This window comes from Oryctolagus cuniculus, chromosome 7 (assembly GCF_964237555.1).
Source record: "Oryctolagus cuniculus chromosome 7, mOryCun1.1, whole genome shotgun sequence".
Classification (NCBI taxonomy): domain Eukaryota; kingdom Metazoa; phylum Chordata; class Mammalia; order Lagomorpha; family Leporidae; genus Oryctolagus; species Oryctolagus cuniculus.
In genome coordinates, this window is record NC_091438.1 from 129,250,911 (window position 1) to 129,266,761 (window position 15,851).

General features: G+C 48.3%; 1 protein-coding gene across 12 annotated transcripts in view; it reads right to left on the reverse strand.

The window, feature by feature from the left end:
• Positions 1-15,851, reverse strand: part of ST3GAL3 (ST3 beta-galactoside alpha-2,3-sialyltransferase 3) — a 230,221-nt gene that overhangs the window by 123,201 nt on the left and 91,169 nt on the right. The gene's annotated exons all lie outside the window — the stretch shown is intronic.

Sequence of the window (15,851 nt, forward strand, 5' to 3'; positions counted from 1 at the left end):
AGAGACACACACTGGAGGGAATAAATCTTTTTTTTTTTTAAATATTTATTTACTTGAAAGGTAGAGTTACAGAGAAAAACAGAGAGAGACAGAGACAGGTTTTTCCATTCACTGGTTCACTCCCCAAATGGCCACAATGGCCAGGGCTGGGCCAGTCCAAAGCCAGGAGCTTCTTCCGGGTCTCCCTCACGGGTGCAGGGGCCCAACCAGTTGGGCCATCCTCCACTGCTTTCCCAGGTGCACTAGCAGGGAGCTGGATCAGAAGTGGAGTAGCAAGGACTCGAATAGGCACCCATATGGGATGCTGACATGACAGGTGGCCGCTCCACCCGCAATACTACAGCACCAGAGAAGAAATCTAATATATGTAACAACTATTACTGTTTCATCCAGGGCATTTTAAGTAAAACTGGCTTTTTTCCCCCCACAGTGTGGAGCTTCTGCAGAAGCAGATGTTCTTGGTGTTCTGAGCAACGTTGATGGGAGCAGGCAGGCCCGCTGAGGACAACCAGGGGGCACAGCTCCAGGTAGAGGCCAAACACCAGTCCTCACGGACACCAAATTCCTCTGTAGGCGCAGCTCACGTGACCTGGCAAGGTCTCCATACTGGATGCAACACCAACACAGGCTTGTTGGACAGCAGGACCCCAACATACTATTCTGAAGTATTTGATACAAAAAAGCGACAGTGGGTTTGAAATTCACTTGTTCTATTAGGAGAAACTTCACCATTACAATTTGGATGGAAGAAAAGGAGGAACTGTTAGGCTCTTTCAATATAAGTTCAACTGTTGTGAACTTTCTGAATGAGTTTCATCTTCTGAATGACTGTGAAAATGGGTTTACATTTTTTATCAGTTAACTTTTGTCAATAAAATTTCTTTATGATGATGACAATTGAGTACTTTTTAAGAGAGCAGTGTTAAAAGGAACTACATGAAGTCTTCCAAGGCATAACACCTAGTATAGACATTTATGAACTCTGAAACAAGTGTGAGATTTTAATTGAAAATTTTTGAAGATATTTACTTGTAGGTTTGACAGCAATTCAACAGTTAATATGAGGGGCTTCAAAAGGTCCACAAGAGATGAGCATTACAAAAAAAAAAAAAAATACACATGGATTTTTTTTTTTAATTCCATTAATGTTCTGAAGACTCCTCACATATACCCTAATACTTTCTTGGGGCCGGTGCTGTGGCGTAGCAGGTATGGGTGCCAGTTTGAGTCCCGGCTGCTCCACTTCCCATCCAGCTCTCTGCTATGGCCTGGAAAAGCAGTAGAAGATGGCCCAAGTCCTTGGGCCCCTGTACCCGTGTGGGAGACCCAGAAGAAGCTCCTGGCTCCTGGCTTCAGATCGTCGCAGCTCCAGCCGTTGCAGCCATCTGGAGAGTGAACCAGCAGATGGAAGACCCCCCCCACCCTGCCTTTCCTTCTCTCTCTGTGTAACTCTGACTTTCATATAAGTAATAAATCTTTAGGCCGGCGCCGTGGCTCAATAGGCTAATCCTCTGCCTGCGGCGCCGGCACACCGGGTTCTAGTCCTGGTCGGGGCGCCGGATTCTGTCCCGGTTGCCCCTCTTCCAGGCCAGCTCTCTGCTGTGGCCTAGGAGTGCAGTGGAGGATGGCCCAAGTGCTTGGGCCCTGTACCCCATGGGAGACCAGGAGAAGTACCTGGCTCCTGCCTTCGGATCAGCACGGTGCGCCGGCCGCAGCGCACCAACCGTGGCGGCCATTGGAGGGTGAACCAACGGCAAAAGGAAGACCTTTCTCTCTGTCTCTCTCTCTCACTGTCCACTCTGCCTGTCAAAAAAAAAAAAAAAAAAAAAAAAAAAGATAAAAAAATAATAAATCTTTAAAAAATACTTTCTTTATGCTCACTATAATTATAAAAGAAAATTATGCTTTTACAGTACCCCAAGTCCACCCTGTTTATCTTAGTATGGCGTACAAATGTTATCCTTCCTGACTATATCCTGATGTGCAAGCACTTAGGAGCATAGTGCCAGGCAATGAGATCCTGTTCCAGGACGAAGGGCAACTTTCCTGAAAGTTCCCTAAACTTCAGGCTCCGGAGCCCCAGGACAGAGTTTCAGGGAACACAGCTGCATGTCGTGTGCAGGAGGTGCTACTGGGCTTTTCAGTCTCAGGGGACCCACCCCCTTGTCTCATTTGAAAGAACCACCACCAATTCCCATCCACCGTTACTGTGCTCAGCACAAAGCAGATGCTTCTCAAGTAACTGTAACCTCTGGCATTGTACAGCGGGTTGGGCTGCTGCCAGCAACACCAGCATCTCATAGGAGCGCTAGTTCAAGCCCCAGTCGCTCCACTTCCAATCCAGCTCCCTGCTAATGTACGTGGAAAGGCAGCAGTATTTGGGTCCCTGCAGCCCACAGTGGAAGACCTGGATGGAGTTCCAGCCTCCTGGCTTCTGCCTGGCCCAGACCCAGCTATTGCAGCCATCTGGAGAGTGAATCAGCAGATGGAAGATTGATCTCTCCTCCCCATTGCCCCTACACCGCGTCTGTCACTTCCTCTCTGCCTTTCAAATTAATAAACCTATCAAATCAAATCAATAACTGTGACCGATGACAACCAGGGACACTGCCCCTGACAACTGGGGTGAGGAACACTACTGAGGTGTATAAAGTTTCAGGTTTTGTGGGATAAAGACACAGAGTTGGTTCTATCTGAAAACTGCAATGCTTCATTCACATAATTCACAAAAGCCACAAGGGCAACAGGGCCCACTGGCAGGACAACTCCACTCCCACCAGAGAAGCCGCTCACCAGGTCTTCTTCAAAGGGGCCTTGGGTGCCCACCGCTGGGTGTGATGAACAGTGGAGTGCAAAGGGCACAGTAGCAAATGGAAGCAGGACCTGTTCTGACCAACACAGGTCTCTCACTTTCTAAGAAATGACACTGCAGCCGCCAACAAAAGTTGTGGGCTCTACTAACCACGAACTCCATGTGGAGGAAGAGGCTGGCAACAGTTCCAAATGGACTGTGGGATGTGCCTGGGCACCCAGTAGACACTCCTGCTGCTCGGTCACCCACGCCCTCAACTTGATCCTGACAACCCCAAGAGGCAGGTACCGTCTCCCTGTTACAGATGAGGAAGCAGGGGCTCAGAGAGGGGAGACAGCGTCTGTGTCTGTGACACCCCCCTCACCCCCACTGAGTGCACCGGCTGGGATGTGGCTGAGCTGGCCCGGGGCTGACCCTGAAGCTGCTTTCCCTTGCATTGGCCATGTTGACGCTCAGAGGAACAAGGACACCCTCATCGCAGGGGGCCTGCCGTGGGCACAATTGTGCTGTTCCCTCCCACCCCTGTCCCGGCCATGCCACACATGAATCATGGGAGTGCACATGGGCCAGAGGGGGGCTGGCCAAGTGCAAACAGCTCCCACATCGTCTCAAGCCAGGGAAATAAACCACAAACTGGGATTAATTCATCAAAGACAAACCAAAATAGGAGAAGCAGTTTTAAAAAATAAACACAGAAAACCCCACTGACCTAGAGTAAATTAACTGACCCGTAAAATAACTCAGAAGTTCCCAAACTAAAATCCAGTCTCAAGGGGCTAAGTATTGCTGTGGGGGAGGTGAGAGGCCCAGTGAGAAGCTTCTGATAAGATGGGGGCCTGTGATGGGGTCTTTCATCCCAGCACAGCTCAGCTCTTCTCCAGAGGCACTACAGGGACCAATGCAGCGTGGAGCCCCCTTGGTCCCAAGGAAGAGGATCACAGGCCACAGTGGCAGCCCTGGGAGGCCCCTCCCACTGCAGCCAAGGAGGTCACTGCATCCACATCCTTCCCACCCAATCCTGGGAGAACAGAGCTGAGCACTGCAGTGAATTCAGTCCTGCCCAAGCTATCAGGTGTGTCCTGGCCACACCAGGGCCTCAGGCACTAGGTTGCACAAGGAGTATGAGGGATGATATTCCAAAGAGCAGCTGGTGGAGGAAATGCAAAGAAATGGATCACTCTGTGGTTTGTACTTTAAACTTCATGGAGCTTCCAGCTTAGCGGGGCAGATAAGGTAGAGACACCCACTGCTGTGGCTTGAGTGTTGGGTGTCCCAACACCATTGACCCTGCAGTGGCACAGTATTAAGCAGCAGGGCCTTGAGGAGGCCGTGGGGCTCTCCTGAGTGAGATGACCCTTACATTAGAGGCAGAAGGCTGTGGTGCAGTGGGGTGAGCCACTGTGTGTGACACTGGCATTTCACCTCAGAGTGCCTGGTCTGAGTCCCTGCTGCCCAGCTTCCAATCCAGCTTCCTACTAACGTGCTTGGGAAGGCAGTGGATGATGGCTCAAGTACCTGAGTCCCTGCCACTAACGTGGGAGAACTGAATGGAGTTCCTGTCTTCTGGCTTCAGCATGGCCCAGTCCTGCCTGTTGGACCATTTGGGGAGTAAACCAGCAGATGGAAGATCTCTCTCTCTTTCAAATCTATCTATCTATCTATCTATCTTTAAAAAATGAAAAACAGAGGCTGGCATTAGCATAGTAGGTAAAGCTGCCACCTGTGATGCCGGCATCCCATATGGGCACCGGTTCAAGCCCTGACTGTTCCACTTTCAATCCAGTTTCCTGCTAATGTACCTGGGAAAGCAGAAGAAGACAGCCCAAGTCCTTGGGCGCCTGCCACCCACGTGGGAGACCAGGAAGAAGCTCCTATCTCCAGTCTGGCCCAGCTCTGGCCATTGCAGCCATTTGGGGAGTTAACCAGAGGATGGATGATTTCTCTCTTCCTGTCTCTCTTTCTCTCTCTTCTCTTCTCTCTGTAACTCTGCATTCAAATAAATAACATAAATCTTAACAACAACAACAAAAAGATGTCTGTCTCCTATATTAGAGTACCTGTTTCTACACCCAGCTCTGTGCTAATGCAGACCCCAGGAGGCGGCAGGTCATGGCTCAAGTACTGGGCTCCTGTCACCACTGTGGGAGACCTGGATTGGGTTCGCAGCTCCTGGCTTTGGCCCCTGGCCACTGAGCATTTGGACAGTAAATCAGGGATGAGAACACTTTCTCTCTCTTTTCAAATAAAAAGTCTAAGAGGCTTCAGGAAGCCCGTCCACCTCCTCTGCCACGTGAGGATGCACAGAGAAGGCACGCACGCCATCTAGGGCGACTGGGCTCTCAACACACCCTGCATCTGCAGGTTTTGCACTGGGGCTCCCCAGCCTCCAGAACTGCTTACAAACTACCCTGAGGTATTACTGTTACAGCAGCTTTAATGCACTAAGACACTACGAAATTATATATACCAAAAAAAAAGGCAGAGTCTTCCTCCCCAAATTTTCCCCCCAACTGTATATAACAGAATAACACATGCTCAATATAAAAATCCAAACGCAGGGGACTATAGTGCCCCCTGACCTATATTCTCTTTCATGAATGGCTAGAAGGGAGCAGTTTGAATGCTCTGAACACACAATGCTGAAGCTGACTGCCCTGATTTGATCAGCACACTTTGTATGCACGAACCCAGAGCCTTGCGCCATTATTGCGTGCAAATTTAAAATTTTAAAATAAATAAATAAAAATCCAAACGCAAAAACAAAGAATGAAGTAAGAACCATTTGAAATCCCCATTACCTAATCACTGTAAACATTTTGGTGGCTATTTCCCCAGAAATCTCCTTCCATAAATCTGTTTGTGAATGTACAGACATCATTTCACTGACATGTGGCCTCAACATGCATGCTATTCGTTCCTGTTTTGTTCATTCAACAACACCCTTGACATCTCTGATGCCATTAAAAATAAATTCAATTGCTATCTGTCAATTAAAAAAGGATTCTGGAGGCTGGTATCTGGCCAAGCAGTTAAGACACCTCATATCGAGTTCCTGGGTTCAGTATCCAGCTCTGCTCCCGAAGGCCAATGCAGACCCTGAGAGGCAGTGGTGATGGCTCAAGTGACCAAGCTCCTGCCACTCATGTGGGAGACCTCTAGCCCCAGCTTTGGAGTGGGGGGGGGGGGGTACCGGGAGCACTGGGGAGTGAGCCAGCAGATGGGAGCTCTCTCTTTCTCTGCTCTCAAATAAATACACTTTTTTTTCCCCCAAAACTGTGCCTTCATTTTTATTTACTCATTTTTTAAAGATTTATTAAATTATTTGAAAGGCAGAGTTAGAGAGAGGCAGAGACAGAGAAAGAGGTCTTCCATCTACTGGTTCACTCCCCAGATGCCCGCAATGGCAGGAACTGTTTCCAGGTCTCTCAGGCAGGTGCAGGGGCTCAAAGACTTGGGCCATTTTCTACTGCTTTCCCAGGCCATAGCAGAGAGCTGGATTGGAAGTGGAACAGCCGGGACCTGAACCAGCATTCAAATAGGGTGCCGGCATTGCAGGCAGTGGCCTTTACCCACTACGCCACAGGGCCAGCCTCAAATAAACACATTAAAAAAAAATAGATTATGGTGCCCATTCCCATCATGTAACACAGAATAAAAAAAAAGATTGGGCCCAGTATTGTGGTGCAGTGGGTTAAGCTCCCATGTCGGCATGGCGGTTTAAGTCCTGGCTGCTCTGCTTCCTAACCAGCTCCCTGCTAATGTGCCTGGGAAAGCAGTTGATGATGGTCCAAGTACTTGGGCCTCTGTCACCCATGTGGGAAACCCAGATGGAGGTCCAGGCTCCTGTTTCGGCTTAGCCCAGCCCTGATTGTTGTGGTCAATTGAGAAGTAAACTAGCAGATGGACAATGGGTCTCTCTCTCTCTCTCTGTTGATCTGCCTTTTAAGCACATAAACAAATTAATAAATCTTATAAAAAGAAAAAAATTGTCACAGACAAAAATGCATTTTTAATGACTACACAGTACTCCATGCACGAACATGCCATATTTAATGCGTAAACATCCATTAAATGATAGATATTCATGTTCCTATCTTTCTATTTGTCCAACAAATAATTTCTGAGCACCTATTACAGGCCAGTACTGTTCTAAGCACCAGCGACGCAGCGGTGAACCCAGCAGACAAGGTCCCTGGGCAAATGAATCCTGTGCCGCAATGGGAGGGATTGACGAGGTGTGAGCCAACAGGCAAACCGTCTGGAAGAAGAGTGAGTGCTGGGAAGGAACGAGGAGCAGGCGTCAGGGGAATGCCACTTCAGACACAGTGGTGTGGGAGGGCCTTCCTGCACGGGAGACACGGGCACAGGGGCCTGCAGACAGTCAGGGGCACAACAAGCACAAAGGCCGGGGTGCCCGAAGGAAGAGCAGCAATGCCAACTCGGCCCCAGGGCAGTGAGGGAGGGGCAGAGGAACCCAGATGAACTGGCAGGTAGGACCTCGCAGTCACCGAGCTGGATTTTATTCTAAATGCACAGGGAGATTTCAGCCGTCACAAATCATGATCACATTTGTGTCTCCAGAGGACTTCCCTGGCTACAGCATGGAGGATGGACTTTGGAAGCTAACAAATGAGCAAAGACAGATCAGTTAGGAGATAATTAAGGGTCTGCAGGAGAGAAGATGGTTCCCCGGACAGTGGTGCTAGAAAAAGCGGCTGGGTGAGGACACATCATGAAGACAGAACCCAGGGTGGGGGCTGGGGTCGTTTGGTGTAGCGGTTGAGCTGCCAGGTTGGACATCCACATTGCAGTGCCTGGGTTCGAGTCCCAGATCTGCTTCTAATTCCAGCTTCCTCTTAATGTAGACTCAGGGAAGCAGCAGATAACGGCTCAAATACTTGGGTTTCTGCCACTCACGTGGGAGACATGGATGGAGTTCTTGGCTCCCAACTTCAGCCAGGCCAAGCCTTCAGGCATCTGGGGAATGAATCTGCAGATGGGTGTGGCCTTTCTTTGTCTCTGCTTCTCAAATTAAAGAAAAGAAAGGGAGGGGAGAGATGAAAAGTGAAGAGAAAAAGATTCCTAGGTTTGTGGTTTGAACAGTTAGATAAGGAAGAAAGAAAAATGGGAGAGGAGCTAGCATTGGCATACAGATTCTACACAGGTTTCGTTACAAGATTTATATATAGATGTCTTATTTTGGGGGAGCTATTTTAAATGTGTAGGTTTGTTGTTGTTGTTGTTGTTTTTAATTTACTTGACAGAGTTACAGACAGTAAGAGAGAGATACAGAGAAAGGTCTTCCTTCCGTTGGTTCACTCCCCTAATGGCCGCCACAGCCGGAGCTGCTCTGATCCGAAGCCAGGAGCCAGGTGCCTCCTCCCAGTCTCCCACAAGGGTGCAGGGCCCAAGCACTTGGGCCACCTTCCACTGCCTTCCCGGGCCACAGCAGAGAGCTGGACTGGAAGAGGAGCAACCGGGACTAGAACCGGTGCCCACATGGGATGCTGGTGCCGCAGGCAGAGGATTACCCAAGTGAGCCACGGTGCCAGCCCCAATGTGTAGGTTTTTTAAAAATCTTGATTTTTCAGGGGCAGGCATTTGGCACAGTGGTTAAGTTGCAGCGTGGGACACCCACATCCTGTATCAGAGAGCCTGGTTCATGTCCCGGCTACTCTGCTTCTCAACCAGTTTCTTCCTAATGTGTACCTTGGGAGGCAGCAAAGTGGTGGCTCCAGCACTTAGGTCCCCGTCACCCTTGTGGGAGATCTGAATTGAGTTCTGGGCTCCTCGATTTAGCCTGGTACAGCCCCAGCTATTGCAGGCACTGGCAAGTGGGGCAGCAAATGGAAGATCTCTCTCTGTCTCTCTGACTTTTTCATTGCTTTTTGAATAAAATGAAAATAATTAAGTATTTTTAGGCCGGCGTCGCGGCTCACTAGGCTAATCCTCCGCCTTGCGGCGCCAGCACCCCGGGTTCTAGTCCCGGTCGGGGCGCCGGATTCTGTCCCAGTTGCCCCTATTCCAGGCCAGCTCTCTGCTGTGGCCAGGGAGTACAGTGGAGGATGGCCCAAGTCCTTGGGCCCTGCACCCCATGGGAGACCAGGATAAGTACCTGGCTCCTGCCTTCGGATCAGCGCGGTGCACCGGCCGTGGCGGCCATTGGAGGGTGAACCAACGGCAAAGGAAGACCTTTCTCTCTGTCTCTCTCTCTCACTGTCCACTCTGCCTGTCAAAAAAAATTTTTTAACTAAAAATCTTGGTTTTCAACGGCTCCTTGTGCAGTCTGACACCGCTCTTGTCACACAGCTGCACTCAGTTATCAGTTCCCCGAGGGCCTCGCTGAGACACCTCGGGGTTTCCATGCAGACAGTCAAGTCGTTTATGAGTTCTATTTTTTCCTTTGTGATTTGTATTTCTTGTCCTTGCTTCTCTTCCGGGAGTGGCTCCTGGTGTGAGGGGGGACCCACCTTTTACCACTGAGGACGACATGTGCTGCAGGTTTTATACACGCCCTCCATCAAGTGAGGGAAGTTCCTTCCTGAGCTTGCTGAGAGCTCTCACCATAAACAGATGCTGAATTCTGTCACATCATTTTTCTTCACCAACGGTTATGAGCATTGTGGGCTTTTTTATTTAGCCAGTTGATATGGTGGGTTACACTGAGTGACTTTCAAACGTGGAACCAGTCTCCCATTCCCACGGTCACCACCCCTGGCCACCAAATGGGAGGCAGTGTAACCAGTGTGTCTCCACTCATTCCTCTGCATTACACGCTCTCCTCTCCCGGGACTCAGCAACACGGACAGTGAACTTTCCAGTGCTGCCCCACAGGTCTCTCGTGCCCTGTTTAATTAAAATCTTTTGTTTTCTGTGGTCCAAATTGGACAGCCCCCCCCCCCCTTTTTGGTAAGATTTATTTACTGAGGCATAGCGGGTAAAGCCTATGCCTGCAGTGCCAGCATCCTATATGGGCACCTGTACGTGTCCTGGCTACTGTACTTCCCATCCAGCTCTCTGCTATGGCCTGGGAAAGTGGTAGAAGATGGCCCAAGTGCTTGGGCCCCTGCACCTGTGTGGGAGACCCAGAAGAGGCTCCTGGCTCCTGGTTTCGGATCGGCCCAGCTCTGGCCATTGCAGCCAACGGGGGAGTGAACCAGCAGATGGTAGACCTCTCTCTCTCTGCCTCTCCTTTTCTCTCTGTGTATCCCTATCAAATAAATAAATAAATCTTTAAAAAAAAAGATTTATTTACTTGAGTTACAGAGACACAGAGACAGGGGGGAGAGGGGGAGAGGGAAAGGATGGGAGGCAGAGGAAGAGGGAGAAGGAGAGAAGGAGAGAGGGAGGGAGGGAGGAAGAGAGAGGGAGAGGAAGAGGGAGAGAGAGGGAGAGAAAAAGAAAGAAAGAGAGGTCTTCCATCTACTGGTTCACTCCCCAAATGGCCACAATGGCCAGGGCCAGGCCAGGATAAAGCCAGAAGCCCGGAGCCTCATCCAGGTCTCCCACGTGCACTCAGGTCATCTGCTGCTTTCCAAGGTGCATTAGCAGGGAGCTGGATTAGAAGCAGAACATCTGGGACTTGAGCTGGTGCTCAGATGGGAGACTGGCATCCAAGCAACAGCTCAGCCAGCTGCACCACAGCACCCACCCCTCCACCGAGTTATTTTCAAGGACAATGACTCTTCCCTCTGCCATCTCCACTTTGTTACAGAGACAGTTCAATGAGTTATTTAAAGTTCTGTTATTTCATTTTTCCATTCTTTTATCTCCATGTGGTTCTTGATCCCTCCTCCTCCTCTTTCCCCTCACTCCCTTCTCTTTCTCTTCCTCTTCCAAGACTTTTCTCTTTCCGTGCATGTCAACAGCTCTTTTACGAGCTATCTGGGGCCTTTGTCAAGTTATTCTACCATCTGTGTCGCCCAGCACTGGCATCTGCCGATTGTCTTCTCCTGTGCAAGCTGAGGTTTTCCTGCTTCTTCACATGATGATTAATTTTGGCTCATATCCTGGATATTTTTAATATTGTGTTATGAAACTCTAGGTCTTGCTTAAATCCAGTAGAGAACGTTGGAGGAAAGTTAACTAGTTCTCTTTCTGTGGTTCTAAAACTTCATTGGCATTATGGGTATGCTTGATGCTGGATAAATTCTCTCCAAATAAAACAGCACTGTGTCCATGTGAAGACGTCTGCCCAGCTCTTCCTTGCTACTGTTCATTCCCTCTCGGGACCAACAGAGAGCAGAGAATGAGTGAGCAAAACTGTTGGTATCTTGTGAACATTCCAGGAAAGCATAAATAAGGTGGAACTAGGCATGGAAGCTAGTAGGGCATGCAGAGAATCTGTGAAGCAAGCTGAGAATCAGTCTTAATTTAAAGCAGACTTTGAATCCTCTACTCAGAGAGTCAGGCAGAAAGACACCTGGGCCCTCACTCCAGCCAGCTTTCACCCAGAACCATGCATAAACCCGAGAGCCTCATCCTATGGACCACAGTCATTTGCAGGTACAGACCATGACCTTGGTATAACTCGAACAGAGTTGGAGGCTGAGAATTCCAGTTGAGAATATGGATTCTGGGGTCAGAGTACCTGAATTTGAATCCTGGCTCTGCCACTGGCTTGCTGTTTGAGGTGGGATATGTTATTTCACTTCTCTGTGCAAGAATTTCCTATGCTGAAAAATGAGGATAACACCAGCATCTATTGCAAAGGATTGCTATGAGACTTAAATGAGTTAGCACCCATAAAAGTGGCCAGAATCCTGTCTGACAAAGTCAACACTGTACAAGTTAGCTGCACCTCCATCTCCAACCCAGGCAAGCCCAATCTAGAATGCTGCTTCCTGACCTGGCTGTTCCTACAAACAGCCTCATAGGACTGGCATTGTGGCTTAAGCCACTATCTGCAATGTGAGCATCAAATGAGTGCCCGTTTGAATCCCAGCTGCTCCACTTCCAATCCAGCTCCCTGCTAATGTGCCTGGAAAAGCAGCGGAAGATGGCCCAAGTGCTTGGGATTCAGAATGGAGCTCCTGGCTCCTGGCTTCAGCCTGGCAGAGCCCAGGCTGTTGTGGCCACTTTGGGAATGAATCAGAGAATAGAAGATTTCTCCTCTCTCTCTCTCTCTCTCTGTAGCTCTTTCACATAAATAAATAAATCTTTTATATATATATATATATATATATATATATATATGTACCTTATTAAAAACAATTTGTCCCATGATGACAACACAGATTATGCCATTTGTATTATTATTATTTTTAAAGATTTTATTTTTTTATTTGAGAATCAGGTAGTTAGACTAGTGTTTAAGATACTTGCTTCCCACATAGGAGTGCATGGGTTCAATTCCCAGCTCAGGCTCCTGATTTCAGCTTCCCGCTAATACAGAGAAGCAGTGGTAATGGCCCAAGTAATTGTGTTCCTGCCACCAAGAAGACCCAGAGAGAGTTCCTGGCTCTGGGCCATCCCCTATCCCTGCTATGATAGAGTTAACTCAACAGATAAGAGCATTCTGTCTCTTTCTGCCTTTCAAATAAATAATAATAAAAATAATTTATTCATTTGAAAAGTAGAGTTACAGACAGTGAGAGGGAGAGACAGAGAGAAAGGTGTTCTTCCATCTGCTGGTTCACTCCCCAGATGGCCATGACAGCCAGAGCTGAGCCGACCCAAATTCAGGATACAGAAGCTTCTTCAGGGTCTCCCAAGCAGGTGCAGGGGCCCAAGCACTCGGGCCATCTTCCACGCTTTCCCAGGCCATAAGCAGAGAGCTGGATTGGAAGAGGAGCAGCCAGGACATGAACCGGCACCAATATGGGATGCTGGTGCCACAGGCAGAGGCTTAGCCTACTATGCCACAACAGCACCAACCCAACCATTTGTATTAAAAAATGTGAAATCTAGAAAATATATAGAAAAGCACAAAAGGCTTCCATAACCTTGGCAACTCATGACTAGAGCCTAGGGAGATTACTGACGCTATAAACAAGAGTGTCAAATTGTTAAGTCAACAACAGGAGTCACTGTGTACTTACTTCTCATGTGGGATCTGTCCTTAATGTGTTGTCCAATGTGAAGTAATGCTATAACTAGTACTGAAACAGTATTTTACACTTTGTGTTTCTGTGTGGGTGCAAACTGATGAAATCTTTACTTAATATATACTAAATCGATCTTCTGTATATAAAGATAATTGAAAATGAATCTTGATGTGAATGGAATGGGAGAGGGAGTGGGAGGTGGGAGGGGTGCGAGTGGGAGGGAAGTTATCGGGGGGGGGGGGAGCATTGTAATCCATAAACTGTACTTTGGAAATTTATATTTAATAAATAAAAGTTAAAAAAAAAGAAAGAAAATTAGGGTTTTGTAGATGCCAAAGCAGGGAAAAAAAAAAGAAAAGAAAAGTACATAAAGCATAAACTTACAGCTTACCAAGTTACTTAAAATGGAAACCCCAGTAGCTTCCCTCAGGCCATTAAAAAGAATCTGACAGGGGTGGGCATTTAGCAGAGCAGTCAGGATGCTGCTTGGGATGCCACATCCCATACTAGAGCACCTGGGTTTGGGCCACCCCTCTGCTCCCAGCCCTGAGAGGCGGCAGGTGATGGCTCAAGTACTTGGTTCCCTGCCACTCTCATGGGAGTCCAGGACTGAAGTCCCGGCTCCTGGTTTCAGTCTGGCCTAGCCCTGCCAGTGTGGATATTTGGGGAGTGAACCAATGGCTGAGAGAACTCTGTCAGTCTCTGTCTCTCCCTCTCCCTCTCTGACTCTCTGTCTTTCAAAGAAATACAATTAAAACAAAACACAAAAGAACATGACAGCATTCTAGAATCTCCTGTGTGCCCATCCCTCAACACACCCTTGAACACTACCATCCAAGCTATGATAGAATTCAATTCCTTGTTTTTCTTTATTGTTTTAACACCAAATTATCTTCTCTAAACAAATACAGTTTAATTTGCTTTTGAACTTAATATAAATGGAAAAACACAGCATATGTTCTTTTTGTCTGGATTCTTTCACCCAACAATATGTCATTTCATCTATCTATAGCTTGCTTGTTTTTACTGTTCCATACAAATATAATTTGCATACTCACTGAGATGTTGTTAGACAGCTGGACTGTGTTTCCACAGTGTTCTCAAGAATATCCTCACATATATATATATATATCTTGCACATATAACCTGGTACCTGAAAACATCTACTTCTCAGGGCTGGCATTGTGACACAGGGGGTTAAGGTGCAGCCTGCAATGCCAGCATACTACATGAGCACTGGTTCAAGTTCCAGCTGCTGCATTTCTGATATAGCTCCCTGCTAATGTGCCTGGGAAAGCAGTGGACAATGGTCCAAGTACTTGGGCCTCTGCCACCCATGTGGGAGAACCAATGGAGTTCCAGGTTCCTAACTTTAAAAACAAAAACAAAAACAAAAAAGATTTATTTATTTTATTTGAAAGAGTTACACAGAGAGAGAAGGAGAGGCAGGGGTGGGGGGAGAGAGGTCTTCCATCTGCTGTTTCACTCCCCAATTGGCCACAACTGCTGGAACTGCGCCAATCTGAAGCCAGGAGTTTCCTCCAGATCTTCCCATGTGGGTGTAGGGGCCCAAGGACTTGGGACATCTGCTGCTGCTTTCCCAGGTCATAGCAAAGAGCTGGATTGGAATTGGAGCAGCCAAGACTTGAACCGGTGCCCATATGGGATACTGACACTGCAGGCAGCAGCTTTACCTGATGCACCACAGCGCTGGCCCCAGATTCCTAGCTTTGGCTTGGCCCAGCCTTGGCCATTGTGGTCATTTGTTGAATGAACCAATGGATGGAAGGTCAATCTCCCCCTCTCACTGTTCCCACGTCTGTAGGGAATGTACCTATGGGAGGAACTGCAAGGACCTGGGGAACGCGTGGATTCAAGTTTCGTGGGACACTACCATGGTTTTGTCCAAAGCAGTTGTACCAATTCAACCTCCCCCAACAGTATAGACATAGAGCTCCCACCACACTGTGGCCTTACCAGCTGTGGCTCTGTCAAGTGTGCCAAGTCCTGCCATATGGTAGACAGACAGTGGCACCTCACTGTGATTCCAATCTGCATGTTCCTGAACACTAATGCCACCAAACACCTTTTCATATGTTTACTGGCCATTTGGACTCCCTCTTCTGGGAAGTGCCTGTTCAAGCCTTTTGCTCATTCCTCTCCTGGGCAGCCTCTTTATTCCTGCTGGTTTTGTTTGAGTCTCTATTCTGGAAACAAACCCTCTGCTAGTTATCTGGGGTGGATGCCCAGATGAACTGTCCGTTCCTGCTCTTAAGGGAGTCTTGATAAACATAAGTTCCCAGCTATCATAACAAAACTGATCAATCTTCTCCTAAATGAATAAACACAACCTTTGGACCTACATAAGAGTTCTTTCTATCTCTGCACTCTATCTGAAAGCAACTTCTCCTGCTTTGGCATTTTCAGGGGTGGGGGCACCTTGAGGATACGAGGTCCAAGAGGGCAAGAGGGGAAGGGGGAGAGCATGGGCTCTAGGTTTGGACAGAGACAAACAGCCCGGAGCAGGCTGCTTCCTATCTTTAAGCACTGGTTTCTCTGCTACAATTAGAGCCATCATTATTATTCTGAGGGATGAGTGAGAAGTGGACATGGCACTCAGCATTTTGCTAGCAAAAGCAGGCCCTCAGTGAACAGTGGTAGCTGGAACTATATTCTCAGAACGTCCTTCCTCTTGTCCACTCCACCACAACTGCCTCAACCTCATGGCAGTTCTGTGAGATATCAATCGATTGCATTCCACAATTGCATTCCAAGTGGCTTAACCACCCTCAACAGCCAGCAAAGTCTCCCAGGTATTCACAGGCAGCACCCACAGTACAAGTGAAGCCACATCAAGGCATTCTGGGGCTCCCCCCGGGGACCCGACGGTGGCAAGCAGTTGTGCAGAGCATGGGGACTGCTTCAGACACGGGACAGCAAAGCTACCCTAGGTTTCGGCGAGTCTGGGCCAAAGGGTGGGGGGCACCAATGTG